Below are 15,000 nucleotides of genomic sequence, written 5' to 3' on the forward strand. Positions count from 1 at the left end.
ATGGTTAGGAAAAATACAAATTATCTTCGAATTTGTCATTTGTTCCGTAACCGAAATACAAACCACGCTATTTACAAAGGGTGACTTATCCCTTAGGAAGGGTGGAAAGTCCCCAGCCATACTGGCTTTGGCTTTACCCGGGGACTCAGAATCCGAGTGAGTCGCACTCGAGAAAAGGAGTCCCTGCACCTCACAAGTTCCTTGCACCGCAAGGAACCATGTGGCCTACGTAAGCTTGTGTGTGAAGGAAGAAGTGTGACCCGTCCTAGGCAGTTGACCTGGAGTTCCAGAAGGAACTCTGGGTTAGGACGTTCCCAATACCACCTCGTCAGGGTATGGGGGACGCGACAGTATTGACTCAATACTCGGAACACAAGGAAGCATGGTTTACCTGCAGAGGTTCGAGGTCAGCTATGCAGAGACCAGGATGCTGCTTCCCCGTAGAGGGGATGATGAAGAAAGAAGTAAGGGCCAGACATACTTCTTTCGTTCATGCAGACTAAAACCTGATAACAATGCCCTCAACCTTCTGCTACCTGTCCAAAAAGGAGCCTGAGGTTAGACCAGCTGTTGTGTAGCCACCACAGAGCGATAGAAAACGTATCGAGACTCCTGTGGGTCACGCCCTGCAGGAAGCGGGCTGTGAAGGTCATCAGACGCTTCCAGACTCCAGCTTGTAGCACCTGCGTCACAGAGTAGTATTACTCGAAGGCGAGGGACGTTGCGATGTATCCAACATCGTGCTGTAGGGCGACGTGACGGGGGAGGGTCTGAAGACAGGTCGAGATGAATGTCCTTGAGTCCGGGCTGAAGAGGTATACTGGTGACTCTCCCCCCATGTCCTCCTTGTGTTCCCAAATCGGCTGCAACTGAGGCCAAACTGCAGCTGTTCCCAGCGCTAACCTCTCGATTCCTGTACTGGCAAGAAAGAGAAGGTCTTGGGACATCAGACACAGAATGGAGACTCAAAATCTTGAATGAATCGGACCGAAGGGTCGGGACCCTCAGATTCTGAGTCTAGCCAACAACTCAGGAGCGAGCCTGAATGTTGCCTTCTCCTCTTCCTTAGAAAGGGGGGGAGTAGTAAGAGACCAAGAAGATTGCTTACACACTGGCCGTGGCCAGAGTGAGCAGAAGACCCAAGGCGGAATACAATCCGAGGCCTGTCGTAAAAGGGTCTTGAGAAGATCTCTTAAAGGACTAAAAGTCCGAGCCATGCTCCAAGTCGGAGGTCTTCCTCCGACTAGGGCAGGGACGATCGTAGCTTCGCATGAGCGAGGATAGATCCAGCGGGCAGGAAAAAGTTATTCCTTTAAGCCTGAAGGTCAGGGAAAGGCTGAGCGACAGGCTTCATTGCCAAGAGCGGAAAGGAGTTTCCTCCCGCCGAAAGGCAATAAGACCGTTATTGCTGGAGAAGAGGCCTCACGGGAAGAGGTATATCTCCCACGGCACCAACCACCTTAGACTCTTCACTTTGCCTGGGAGACCCCTGTGGATGACTATCGCAGATGACGCGACCTCCGTACCGCGACTGTAGCGGGTTGTCTCTTCTAGAGGAGGAAGCGTAGTGTCTCCAGGCATGAAGCCGAAGCGACGCCCCGGTTCGGGAGAGATGTCGCAGTGTGGTTGCTTGAGTAGTCTGCGCCGTGGGAGAAGCTCTCCCGGGAGTTCCGTCAGGGGAAGCAGAGGGTCCAGAAACCGTTCTGCGCATAGTCCCAGTGGAGCTCTCCCATTGAAAGGTTGACAGACAACCTGGTTTTGTTGAGACCCATTGTCCGCAGACAAAAAGGAGGGAAGACGCAGGCGTCGAAGTTGTCCCACCATCACCGGAATGCATCTTGCCAGAGTCTCGGGGTCTGAGACTGGGGGGAAAACTAGCGGAAGCTTGAGGTTCCAAGCTGTCGCGATCAGGTCCCCCAGACCAGCACTTGCTGGTTACCCAAGGTCAAAGACCCTTAGGTACACTCTCTCTATGAGGCTCTGCTCGGATAGTCTGAGAGAAACATTCCCCTGCCTGGAATGAGAGAGCCGATGGTGGAATTGAGAGAATCTCAATCATCCCGGTATCTCTACTGCAAGATGTGAAGGTGTGAAAATGCGTCCCCTGCTGGTTAGCATGAAGTCGACACGCAACGGGGCGACTTGGCAGGAGCGGTAGGATCTGAAGAGGGGCCAGACTAAGGCCCTTAAGCCTGCCTGAATGATGGAGAGGTATCCTTCAGGTCTTGACCATAGGCCTGGACCGGAACATGCCCCCCCCCCCCCTTTCCTTTGACGAGTCCGAGAACCGCATCAAGAATGTGGGGAAAGGACGAGAATATCCACTACCATCAAGAGGCTCCATAGGTCCACACCCATTGCAGGTTTAATAGTTCCGCTGGTCCCATAGGGCCAGGGAGTCCGGTTAAACATTGCCTGAAGCCACCGGAACTTGGATCGCCCCACATGGAACTTATCCTGAGGCGACCGTTCGGACTATAAACGGGTCAATGAGGAAAGAAGAACTAGGAAACGTTCCAAGGTAGGGCTGAAAACTCTGCTTGACTGAGAACAGGTACTGCGACTCTCCTCAGTCTTGCCACAGTCAACCGAAAGGAAGGCTCGGAGGATGTGGTAACAGAATCTGGCGTCCCCAGGTGGTCACCCATCCAAGTACCGACGTTGCTTAACCTCGCTGGACGGACGAGAAGCGGGGTTTCCAACGTGGTAAGGCGGTTGACTCAATATCATGGCCAGATACTCCAGATGTTGAGGCAGAGGAAGAGAAGGCTCCAAGCAAAATACCATGAGCCCACACTCATGGTCAGCATTCGGAAGCTTTTCCCGGCGCTGAAGAAGGTCGAAACCCGAGCCTACCGGAGTTGACCAGCCCTCCAAACAGCAGAGGAGGCGAAAGTCTGCACCTGAGCGGCCAAAAGGAAGGCAGGGAGAGTTCTCTGGGGAAACACACCTGCTATGCCACGGCGGGATAGCCACACTGCATCATAAGCAGGAATACTTGCAGTTTAGGCTGAATTCGACGAGCACCCTGGAAGATGGATGGAATGGAAACTGAAAGTACCCGTCCTTCCGATCCAGGGTTAAAGGAGTCCTGTCGCCTCGTTACCAGTCTGATCGATTCTGCTGGTCTACGCTGGCCGAAGTTTGTTCGACAAACTTGATCAGGGCTGAGAGGTCGACTATGGACATCCCCTCTCAGATCCTTCCTTACAAGAAAGGATCGACTGAGGGGGCCGGGGGTGAAGCCGTCGATGATCCTAAGGAAGACCTTCGCCTAAGGTATGGATCATTCTGCCCAACCGGGCAACTCTGCTGATGCTATGGCATAGAGGTTCAGAGACACTGAATTCGCTGACAGAGACGGCAGGCGCGATATCCTTGGCTACTCACAGAGATTGTGCGGGAATGGGCATCGGGAAGCTGTCATTCGGATGAGTAACCTTAAGCATCCTCCCAGCGAAAAAACCTGCAATCCTAGAGTTCGTGAACTCCTTTTAGGACTATGCCCTCCCCCGGGGAAGTCTCCCGTGCCATCTGTTCCTGACAGGAGGAAACTGCAATTGGACACCTTGTCCCAGTTGTCGTAGCCGATAACTTAGGCCGACGTGGTTGAAAGAAAAGGGAGCTGGAGCCCTGCAGAGTCTGGAAGAAAGCGCCTTGGAGGAGTGAAACCGGAAGTCGATTTACTCCGCACAGCAGATGTTTAAGTCTCTGTCCTTGGGCAAAGACAAAACTCTTCTCAAGGATGGAAGGGTGTCTGAGGTCGTTGACCTCCACAGATGAGACACCCGAAGGAAGCCTTCAGTCAGTGCGTCCAGATGGTACAACATCGAGCTTGTCCGCAAGTAGATACTTAACGACGAAAGGCCAAGGTGCCTGAGCTCGAGAGGAGGAAAGTACCCTTGATCTTCCTGTAGCTTCCTTGAACCAAACCTCGGGCCGTAACCGAGGAGGGAAAGAACCTGGTAAGCTCCCAGAGGAAGAGGTAAGCAGTCACCCCTTGTCCGATGGAGAAATCTTCAACGGAAAGCCCCCCCGCCAAAAATCCTTCCAGGGCGGGAGAAGGAGAGAGTACTCGTGCAGGAGTGGGGACCCTCGAGACCGACCTCTTGGGAACCAACTTCGCCCTGGGGGAAGTCACCACGAAGTCCACTCCTCTCTTTCTCTTCAGCGTAGGAGAGACAGCCGCTGGTTTGTTACCCTGGCCGGTGAGTGCTGGTTTCATAACCCTCATTAACGCCCGTGCCAGCGGATCAAACCATGTCTGCTGCTCCAAGGACACAGAGTCCGAAATCCTCGCTAAGGTGAAAGGGATCGGGCGATCCTTTGGAGAGGACACGACGGTTCCTGCCTGAAAAGAAGGTGGGAAGAATGCTGTACTGACCTGTCTTCGTCCTGCACTACCAACCTGTGCTTGGATGGAGGTGATCCCGAGTGCCGCCTAGGAGCAGGCGTCCCTGCTGCTACCACCGGCTGTGGAATTCGCCGCGAACTATGGTCGCGCGAGGGCGAACGGTCGCGCAAAGGCGAATGGTCGCGCGGGCGCACAGGCGAGTGGTCGCGCGGGCGCGCAGGCGAGCGGTCGCGCGGGCGCGCAGGCGAGCGGTCGCGCGGGCGCGCAGGCGAGCGATCGCGCGGGCGCGCAGGCGAGCGATCGCGCGGGCGCGCAGGCGAGCGATCGCGCGGGCGCGCAGGCGAGCGATCGCGCGGGCGAGCGATCGCGCGGGGCGCGCGATCGCGCGGGTGAATGGGCGTGACGGCGAGGGATCGTGCTGCCGCGTAGGTGAAGAAGATCGCTGGCGGTAAGCGATGGCGAGCAGCATGTGTAGGTGAATGATCGCGTGATAGGGTGCGATGGTGATCAGCATCCGCAAGAGGGCGAGCGTTCAGGGTTGTGCGATGAGGAGCAGCATGCGTAAGCGGGCAATCGTGCAGGGTTGTGCGATGGCGAGCAGCATGTGTAGGTGAATGATCGCGTGAAAGGGTGCGATGGTGATCAGCATCTGCAGGAGGGCGATCGTTCAGGGTGGTGCGATGAGGAGCAGCATGCGTAAGCGGGCAATCGTTCAGGGTTGTGCGATGGCAAGCAGCATGCGCAGGTGAATGATCGCGTGAAAGGGTGCGATGGTGATCAGCATCCGCAAGAGGGCGATCGTTCAGGGTTGTGCGATGAGGAGCAGCATGCGTAAGCGGGCAATCGTTCAGGGTTGTGCGATGGCGAGCAGCATGCGCAGGTGAATGATCGCGTGAAAGGGTGCGATGGTGATCAGCATCTGCAGGAGGGCGATCGTTCAGGGTGGTGCGATGAGGAGCAGCATGCGTAAGCGGGCAATCGTTCAGGGTTGTGCGATGGCGCGCAGTTGAGGGTCGCGCGATGGCGATCAGCATCCGCAGTTGAGGGTCGCGCGATGGCGATCAGCATCCGCAGTTGAGGGTCACGCGATGGCGATCAGCATCCGCAGTTGAGGGTCGCGCGATGGCGATCAGCATCTGCAGTTGAGGGTCGCGCGATGGCGATCAGCATCCGCAGTTGAGGGTCGCGCGATGGCGATCAGCATCCGCAGTTGAGGGTCGCGCGATGGCGATCAGCATCTGCAGTTGAGGGTCGCGCGATGGCGATCAGCATCCGCAGTTGAGCTAGTAGCTGGCGAACCATGTTCCTTCAGAAGTGTTGGAGAACGTTGGCGTGCCAGCTGTAACACACGTGGGCGATCCGGAGATCGCTGGCGAGCTGATGATCGCTGACGAGCTGACGATCGCTGGCGAGCTGATGATCGCTGACGAGCTGATGATCGCTGACGAGCTGATGATCGCTGACGAGCAGAAGGCTACGCGTGGAAGCCTGCGTAAAGAAGAGTCCTTGACCCCGACCTGAACCGAAGTTCTAGATCGCGAGGGCGAACGTGGGCGCACAGGGCACGTAACAGGAACCGCAGGGAAGATCATCTTGAAAGCGCTGACGAACAGGAGAGCGCTGACGAACAGAAGGGCGCGCAGGGAAACCCTGACACGCAAGGGAAGAACCCCCGTGGGGGCAACCCTTTGCCCCGAAGGGATCGTTGTCCGCCGGGAGACTGATGTCCGTCGGAAGACCGCTGTCCGTCGGGAAGACCGTTGTCCGTCGGGAAGACCGTTGCCCGTCGGAAGACGAGATTAGACTGCTGTCCATCTGCACCAAGACGGAAGATCGAGAAAAAGAAGTTGTAGGCTGCAAACGGAGATTCAAAAAGGCGCCTCAAGCACCCTTATAGGGAGATGAGAGGCCCTTACGACGAGGCGGACGGAGGGCCTTACGGCGAGGGAGGCCAACAGCAACAGCAACAGAAGAAACCTCCGAAGAGGAGTCTCTATGAGTGTACTCTCTCGCGAACGAAAGAGAAACACTTCGTGGAAGAGACTGGTCAGCCAGTGACCTAAAAGGGGCAATCCTCCGAAGAGGAGCTCCTGCAGTTGCCCAGCCCCTTGAGCGAAACTGCAGGTGCGACCGCTCAGCACCAAGAGCATAGTCGCACGAAAAAAAGGCAAGAGAAGAACCCCCCATAAGAGGAAAAGCTCAAGCCTGGACAGGAAAAAAACTTCCCTCGGAAGGAAAGTTATCCGCCCAAGGAGGCAAGCCTCCTGACTGTTCTAAAATGAACTGGAGAGCTGTCCGTCGACACGGGAGTACTACCAGTAGAAGGAGACACGCCCCTGACGACAATACAAGGGGGGAGGCAGCAACAGCCGAATCCCCAGGACTCAACCAGACAGCTCACACCGTTGCTATATTACAGAAACGAACTAGATCGGTAACTGTAAAAAAATAAAACAAATAATATTAGTACACATTCATTCCCCCGGGAAGGCTCCGAAGAGGAATCCCGAGGAAAAGGAACAAGAATTACACAACAGGCACGTGCCCTCACAACCACTTACACTCGCGGAAGGAGAGCTGTAACCAAAACAGAATTATAACAATTATAATTATGTAACTATGTAATTATGTAATTTAAAAATGAATGAACACTAAAGAAAAGAAAAAAAAAAAAAACGAAAACCCCGAAAGGAATCGTTCTACAAGCTGAAAAATTAACAACTACAATTAGATTCATAAACTAATTGAGACAAAATGTACGGCGTAGCAACCCCACCCACACGGGAAGGAAGCTACAAGGGCGTAGTAAAACATAGTAAAAGGGTGAACGACCTCAAGAGAGAGAGAGAGAGAAAGACCGAAGTCAAACTCGATCGCAACCCATAAAATTAGGCCGTGGTGGCCTAACTGCCGAGGCCTCCACGTAGATATCGTACACTACACACACACATCTGAAAAGGAAACTTACTTATTTCTATACTCAAATATATATACAAACATGAAAACATGTTTACATATATATTGAGTAAAAGAAAAGTAAGCGAATAAGTAAAGACAAAACAGACAATGGCTGCCAAGCGAGGACCAAGACAGAGAGACGTCTGTCACAGTCCGAGCCAAAAGTGAAAGTGAGTATTCACCTGTGTGTGAGGGGGAGGAGGGGTAGCTAGCTACCACTCCCCTACCCCCCCGCTAACTAGCGCGGGGGTAATACACCCTCGTTAAATTCTAATGGCTCGCCATTTCAGCTACGCTAAAAGTAATAACCCTTTGTAAATAGCGTGGTTTGTATTTCGGTTACGGAACAATTTTAAATTATATTTTAAGGCTAATTTTAAATGTCCCGAGGTTCCTAAAAAATTAATGTATGTACCATTACCAATTGTAAAAGATGCTTTTTTCAGACTTTGTATCCTTATGTTGATTTTAAGTTTCTATTAAGAAAAAAAATTTAAATATTGGTAAGCTTTTCAGGTTCAACGACACCCTACCGGAGTTGATGCAGTTCTTCGTTGTTTAAAAGTATACTTGTCGAAAATGTAATTTTGGAAACTATCAGGTTTACCTGACGATTGCTGAAGGTCTCCATCAACTTCCATAGGGGTGTCTGTCATTGCATTGGCTCCGTATTTAACTCTAAAAGGATTTTCATCCACGCGAAATCATTCAAATTCATGTAAAAACCATATTCAGTACAACCATTCAAACATCCTACTCCCTTTCGCTCCCTGTCTTTGAATCTCCCTACATCAAAAAACTGTCACCTTCCTTAAAAAACCAAACCACCTCCACACCATTACATATTGCCTAACTGTTCATTACCAACTCCTCTCCCTTTCTTGTAACTATGTTTTGCTTTTCTTGCTTCCAGTACTTATAGAATTTCGTTCGAGAATTTTTTTTTCAAATATTTTTACAGTTTTCAGCCACATCTTTTAAGAGTAACCCAACAACTCGTATAGATATACTGTGTGTATATATATATATATATATATATATATATATATATATATATATATATATATATATATATATACATATATATACATAATATATATATATATATATATATATATATATACATAATATATATATATATATATATAGAGAGAGAGAGAGAGAGAGAGAGAGAGAGAGAGAGAGAGAGAGAGAGAGAGAGAGAGATGAGCGTGTAAATATTTCTTTGACATTCCTGTTTTGATTACAAATATTTTTCCTAGTGTTTTAACTGTAAAGGACCTCCGTCACCAGTTTTTTGTCATATATCTTTATTTTTTGTACTATTCTATTTTAAGGAGTATTTTCTAAATTTTACGCTACTACAGAAGCATTTCAAACAAAAATTGTAATATCTAATTAACTTCTGTGAACATAATCTTGTGTTTTTATGTAGGCCAGATGATGGGAATGGATTCCCGAAACGTTGCTTAATGGAATAAAGATGTAAGATAATTAGAAGCCTTCTTGTTGTCCTCTTCATTATATATATATATATATATATATATATATATATACACACTCTCTCTCTCTCTCTCTCTCTCTCTCTCTCTCTCTCTCTCTCTCTCTCTATATATATATATATATATATATATATATATATATATGTGTGTGTGTGTGTGTCTGAAAAGAGAGAGGGAGAAGGGAAAGGTAGGGAAGGGATGGAGGGAAGGATAGAGAAGTGAGGAAGGCAAGGGGGGGGTGAGGAAGGGATCCATAGCTATATGATAATGAATCAGGAATTAAACCACCACACAATAACGTATGTTCATTCCAAAAATCATCAGTGCACTTTACGATCGCCAATTTCCAATTAATTCGTGAGCTCTGTGATTTTTCGGGAATGTTGGTGAGTGAAACGTTATTACAATTTAGATTGCGCTGACAAGATGAAAAGGACCAATGTTGGTGCTTCTGTATAGTAATTTTGAACGCGGGAAATGACTGTTGAAATATATAAATCTATATATAAACGGTGGCATCGCAGTAGGATTACAGGGCTGAAATAAATCTCCTTTCCCAATACTTATCGTCACTGGTTTCAAAATGTTTAAGCGAATGTACGTACCGATAGTTTTTGGAACGAGTGCACGTGGTAATGGAATTATATAATCTAGCTATGTGCAGCGGAAATGTGCAATCGTGTATATACAATGTTGCATCAAGAATTAAATTCGATGAAGGAAAAAAATTGTCCACGGCATCAGTTCAGCAACATTACGTCAATCCCTCCCATGTACACTGCAGCACTCTCCTTTCATGTATTCACTTATTTGCTTTTTGTACGTACCATTATCCGTTTCATTACCTATCGCTCTCCTATGGCATTCTACAGAAGATCAAGGCATATCATTTTGGGCAGCGCAGAAAGTGCAATTATTGACAATTATGGGTGACCCGTGGAAAGCCAGGGTTTTTGGGTGGGGAAATGGCCAAAACGAGAGATTTTCAGTAAAAATAGTGGTCAGAAATGCAAAATGAACACAAGATAACCAGTTGGAAAAATATGATTCATGTAAGTGGGTGGAAATTAAAGAATCATAATTATCTATGATTCACTTCACGTCCTTCTAGTGATATAATTTTGGGCAGCACAGAAAGTGCAATTATCGGCGAAGACAGATAAACTTCAGCAAACAAAAAGGATAGGAAGTTGAACAGACGCTCAAGCAGTTAAAAGCATATTCAAATGCAACTAACTTTTTCGCTAAAGTTGTTATCATGAAGTGGAAATTGTCACTGAACAGTAGCTTCCATGTCATCGGGTCGTGTCTTTCAAAAATGTAAATTCGTGGATTGATTTATGTATATTAGCGTCTTAACGATTATGAATAAACATCTGAAATAAAAATTGCTAGTTCACGAAAATTGAAATTTTACACAAAACATTTAGTTTCCCAATCAGAAATCTCAAGTACCCTGCAAACGTTTCCCCTTTATTTTTCTTTGTAATAAATAAACCAAAAAATTACCCCTTCCCACAATCGGCTAACCTGTAATAAAGTCCTAAAAAATCCTAAATCAATTTTCCTTCGTTAACCAATCTAATATGTCAATCTCATGAGAGCTCTCTGGACATTTATATACGGAAATACATTATGTTAGGTTAGGTTAGGTTCATTACTCCGGAAAGCATAAAATGAAGTTAGTATGGGTGCTCAGGTACCAACAGTTATAGCCAACCATACAAAACTTATCTCTTAAAGTTATATTTCAGTAATAGAAACAAGAAAAAAGTAGTTATCAGTACCTAGCCTTAAATCAAGCAACAAAAAAATGTGGGGAAATGAAAGGGCTTTTACCAAGAACGAGAAGACCTTTCCGAGGGGTCTAATCCCGGATTGAAGGGAAATTACAAGACTTTAGAAAACATTGTGCAACCTGAACTTATTCATGGAGATTTCATTATAAAGACTGCATTATTAGTGTTGGTACATATGGCACTTTTGGGTGGATGAATAGAGTGAAGAAAACTGTGTGATAGGAAGATAGAAGTGAGAGAGGCAAGAGAGCGTGCAAGAAATAGGAATGAATGGCGAGCAATTGTGACGCAGTTTCGGCAGGACCTGCTGCTTTCCCCCTGGTGACCACTGAGGTAGCAGCAGTAGGGGATTCAGCATATGAAACTTCATTTTTGGTGGATAACGGGGGAGGGTCGGCTGTGGCACCCTAGCAGTACCAACCAAATGGCTGAATCCCTCGTCAGGCTGGGAGGAGCGAAGAGAAGAAAAATCCCCTTTCGTTCCTTTTTTATGTCGGCTACCCCCAAAATTGGGGAAAGTGCCTTAGTAAATACAAATATAGACATTTGTTGGTAGAAGGCTGGCCAGGGCACCAGCCACCCGTTGAGATACTACCGTTAGAGAGTTATGGGGTCCTTTGACTGGCCAGACAGTACTACATTGGATCCTTCTTTCGGGTTATGGTTCACTTTCCCTTTGCTTACATATACACCGAATAGTCTGGCCTATTCTTTATAGATTCTCCTCTGACCTCATACACCTGACAACACTGAGATTACCAAACAATTCTTCTTCACCCAAGGGGTCAACTACTGCACTAAAATTGTTTAGTGGCTACTTTCCTCTTGGTAAGGGTAGAAGACTCTTTAACTAAGGTAAGCAGCTCTTCTAGGAGAAGGACGCTCCAAAATCCAACATTTGCTCTCTAGTCTTGGGTAGTGCATTGCCTCTGTACCATGGTCTTCCACTATCTTGGGTTAGAGTTCTCTTGCTCGAGGGTACACTCAGGCACACTATTCTATCTAATTTCTCTTCCTCTTGTCTTGTTACAGTTTTTATAGTTTATATAGGAAATATTTATTGCAATGTTATTATTGTTCTTAATTTTATTTTTCCTTGTTTCCTTTCCACACTGGGCTATTTTTCCTGTTGGAGCCCCTGGGCTTATAGTATCCTGCTCTTCCAACAAGGGTTGTAGCTTAGCAAGTAATAATAATAATAATAATAATAATAATAATAATAATAATAATAATAATAATAATAATAATAATATGGCACTACAGATCTATAGTGATGAATTTACGAATTTGGACCACATGGCTGGTACTTTGGGAGGGGAAGCCATTCGGTGCAACTGAAGAAAAACTACACAGTAGCATCTGGGGGTAATAGTAAAAAAAAGTTGGAAAGAATAATGAAAGTAGGGAAGTGGGAACGGTAGATAAATTAGATTTGAATGCTAAAAGGCCTTCAGGGCACCATGGGGGGTACACCAACAGAAATAACACCCCCCCCCCCACTCCTCTCCCTTCCCCCAGCCGTTATGAAAAGATCTGGTGATGGATGACGTTAATTCTCTAGTGGATAATTTAGGTAATTATATCACCACATTAAAAGGGATAGTATGATACGAGCGACATGGGTTTTGTTTCTACAAATACAATCTTTCTCTCTCTCTCTCTCTCTCTCTCTCTCTCTCTCTCTCTCTCTCTCTCTCTCTCTCTCTCTCTCTCTCTCTAACATTTAGATGCTTGAAATAGTCACCGTATGATTCGAAGAGCCTGCTACTGTCTTGTTCGAGTTCGCGCTGCAAAGACATCTAAGTGCAAGATCAAAATTGCATCCTCATCCAGCAAGCAACAGTGAATTCGTCGCACTGAATTAATGGGCCAATGTGATGTTTCTACTGGAGCGTGAATAAGAGAAACAGTCAACATTCAACATAGGTATAGTTCAGCTACATGAGGTGCCTAAAGAGGTTGTAGTGACCTATGTGCTAACGTCCCTGTCTGGTGATCACCAGACTGGGATTCGAGTCCGGCTCAAACTTATTAGTTCTTTTGGTTACTGCAACCTCACCATCCTTGTGAGCTAAGGATGGGAGGGGGTTTACGGGAGCCTATAAGTCTATCTGCTGAGTCATCAGCAGCCATTACCTGGCCCTCCTTGGATCTAGCTTAGGTGGAGAGGGGGATTGGGCGCTGATCATATGTATACTGTATATGATCAGTCTCTAAGGGATTGTCCTGCTTCATAAGGCAATGTCACTGTCCCATGCCTCTGCCATTCATGGGTGGCATTTAAAATGATAAGGAGAAAATGCATTCATAGAGGACATGCATCCCTTTGAGGTTACCTACGATCTGCTACCCAGCTCATGTTCTAAATATGGCACACCTCCTTTTCTTCAATCACTTTCTTCCACATTTGCTACACAATAAAAAAAATAAAAAGCTTGTTCAAATGTCATTCCTTATATTGCCTTGTCTTATGACGGTATATCCCGTCTGTTAAACGCCTTTCCTTTGGATACGTTCGTTCGTTTTAGATTGCCTTGCCATATGCAAAACACGGGCTCTTGCGTTGGCAGTCCGTAGTCTTATATGATATAATAATGGACGGACAATTTACCTGGAAAGCTTTAACTTTTCTCCTTTGTTACACCGAAAACATGGTTTACCTCGCACTTATCATACTTCAACGTATACTTCCATAAAGAATCTGTTCTTCACACTTAGACTTTCCTCACCATTGATTAACAAAGTTTTTATTATCGAATATATGATCTATTATAGTCACACAGGCAAAATGCACAAATGTACATAATTACATAACATTTTTAATACTAAACATATATATATATATATATATATATATATATATATATATAGTATATATAATGAATACTCACTATTATTAGTCCCACAGATGGAATTTCAATGTCATATACCAGACATAGAAAGAAATATATCTACATTATACTAAGACCATACAAACAACATTAAAAAGTATTATCCACAAATAAAGAGTCGCGTTCTGTGACAAATAAAATATCGAACACTCTTCCCAAGGCCTCAGTACAGAAAGAGTATAATCTGTAGGTCTTGTCTCTTCCCCCTTTGAATACAAGATCTCCGATATTGTTTACAGGTTTAATTAACCCAATTGCCATGCAGGGTAATTAGGGAGTTCATTATGAACTCTCTTAACTAGAAACTACCACCTCGCGGTGTTTAGTGAAGGAACATAGGAAAACATATTAGTAAAATCCCAGTGAGCAAACATTTGCTTGCAAATTATTGATTGAGAATCAAAATGTAAATCTATTATACACTTTAAAATATTAGAATCCATCTACATATTACAAAAACCTTGAACCTCACCTCAATCACGACATACCACCAGTTTTAATCCTTGTATAATGGCTATTAACCAGGATTTTTTTTTTTCAAAATTCTGGTATAATTTTGCATTGCGAGCAGATTTTTTTACGCTTTCAAAAATTTTAATTTTTCTACCAATATGTTATTTTTATGAAATCTTACATTTCTCTCTAAATGTAGGTTGATTTTTTTCGTTTAAAGTCAAATTATCCTGAATATACAATATAAATATACAAACGTTTGTCTTCATTTATACCGTATACACAAACCTGTGTGCATATACGTGTGCGCGCGTACATTTATATGCATACATATAAATACAAAATATCATTATATATATATATATATATATATATATATATATATATATATATATATATATATACACACAGGTGTAAAAAATTCAACGTTTCTCTTCTGCATGAAATTTTACCAAAATGTTATATGAAATGGAGTACTCACTGTATTATGAACATAATTACCTCTACTTCTGCAAACTATAATTGCCTTCTGGACTATTATATACCCTACAATAACCATTACCTATCCGACCTGTTCAACTCTGCTCCTCTAGTCTAGCTCCTAAGCCAGTCTGGAGGAGACAGCAGACATTTTCTATACTTTTTTTAAGGGGCTGTTTCTCATGCAATTGTTGTTGATGTACCATATTTTAGCTTAAGGATTTGAAATTAGTTGTTTTGTATTTTGCTAAGAACTAATAGCATAAACCGGATACGAGACAAAAAACAGTCAAATATCAAGCGATAGTATGAACCAAAATATATATGATAATTGGAGAATTGTTGGGGAACAACCTCAATCACATACATCAATTCTTAGAAATACGAAGGACATAAAAAAAACAAATTGGAGTATCGACAGAGCAATTGCAGTATTAGATATAAATGTGATTGTTAAATTTGTAATATGAAGAATGCAACACGGGCAAAAACAAAAAATCTAACAAATATTTACGAATAAGATAAATGACAAAGAGGGGGATTGAAAAAATAAAAATAAATGA

At 45.2% G+C, this 15,000-nt stretch overlaps 1 long non-coding RNA gene across 1 annotated transcript in view; it reads right to left on the reverse strand.

Annotated features, from left to right (window-relative positions):
* Window positions 1-14,397: 14,397 nt before the first annotated feature.
* Window positions 14,398-15,000, reverse strand: part of LOC137615199 (uncharacterized) — a 60,542-nt gene continuing 59,939 nt past the window's right edge. The window contains exon 3 of the long non-coding RNA XR_011039192.1: window positions 14,398-15,000. This exon is cut by the window's right edge and continues 1,013 nt beyond it. This is a non-coding gene — a long non-coding RNA (uncharacterized lncRNA).

The sequence above is a fragment of the Palaemon carinicauda genome, chromosome 21, assembly GCF_036898095.1.
Source record: "Palaemon carinicauda isolate YSFRI2023 chromosome 21, ASM3689809v2, whole genome shotgun sequence".
NCBI classification, from domain to species: domain Eukaryota; kingdom Metazoa; phylum Arthropoda; class Malacostraca; order Decapoda; family Palaemonidae; genus Palaemon; species Palaemon carinicauda.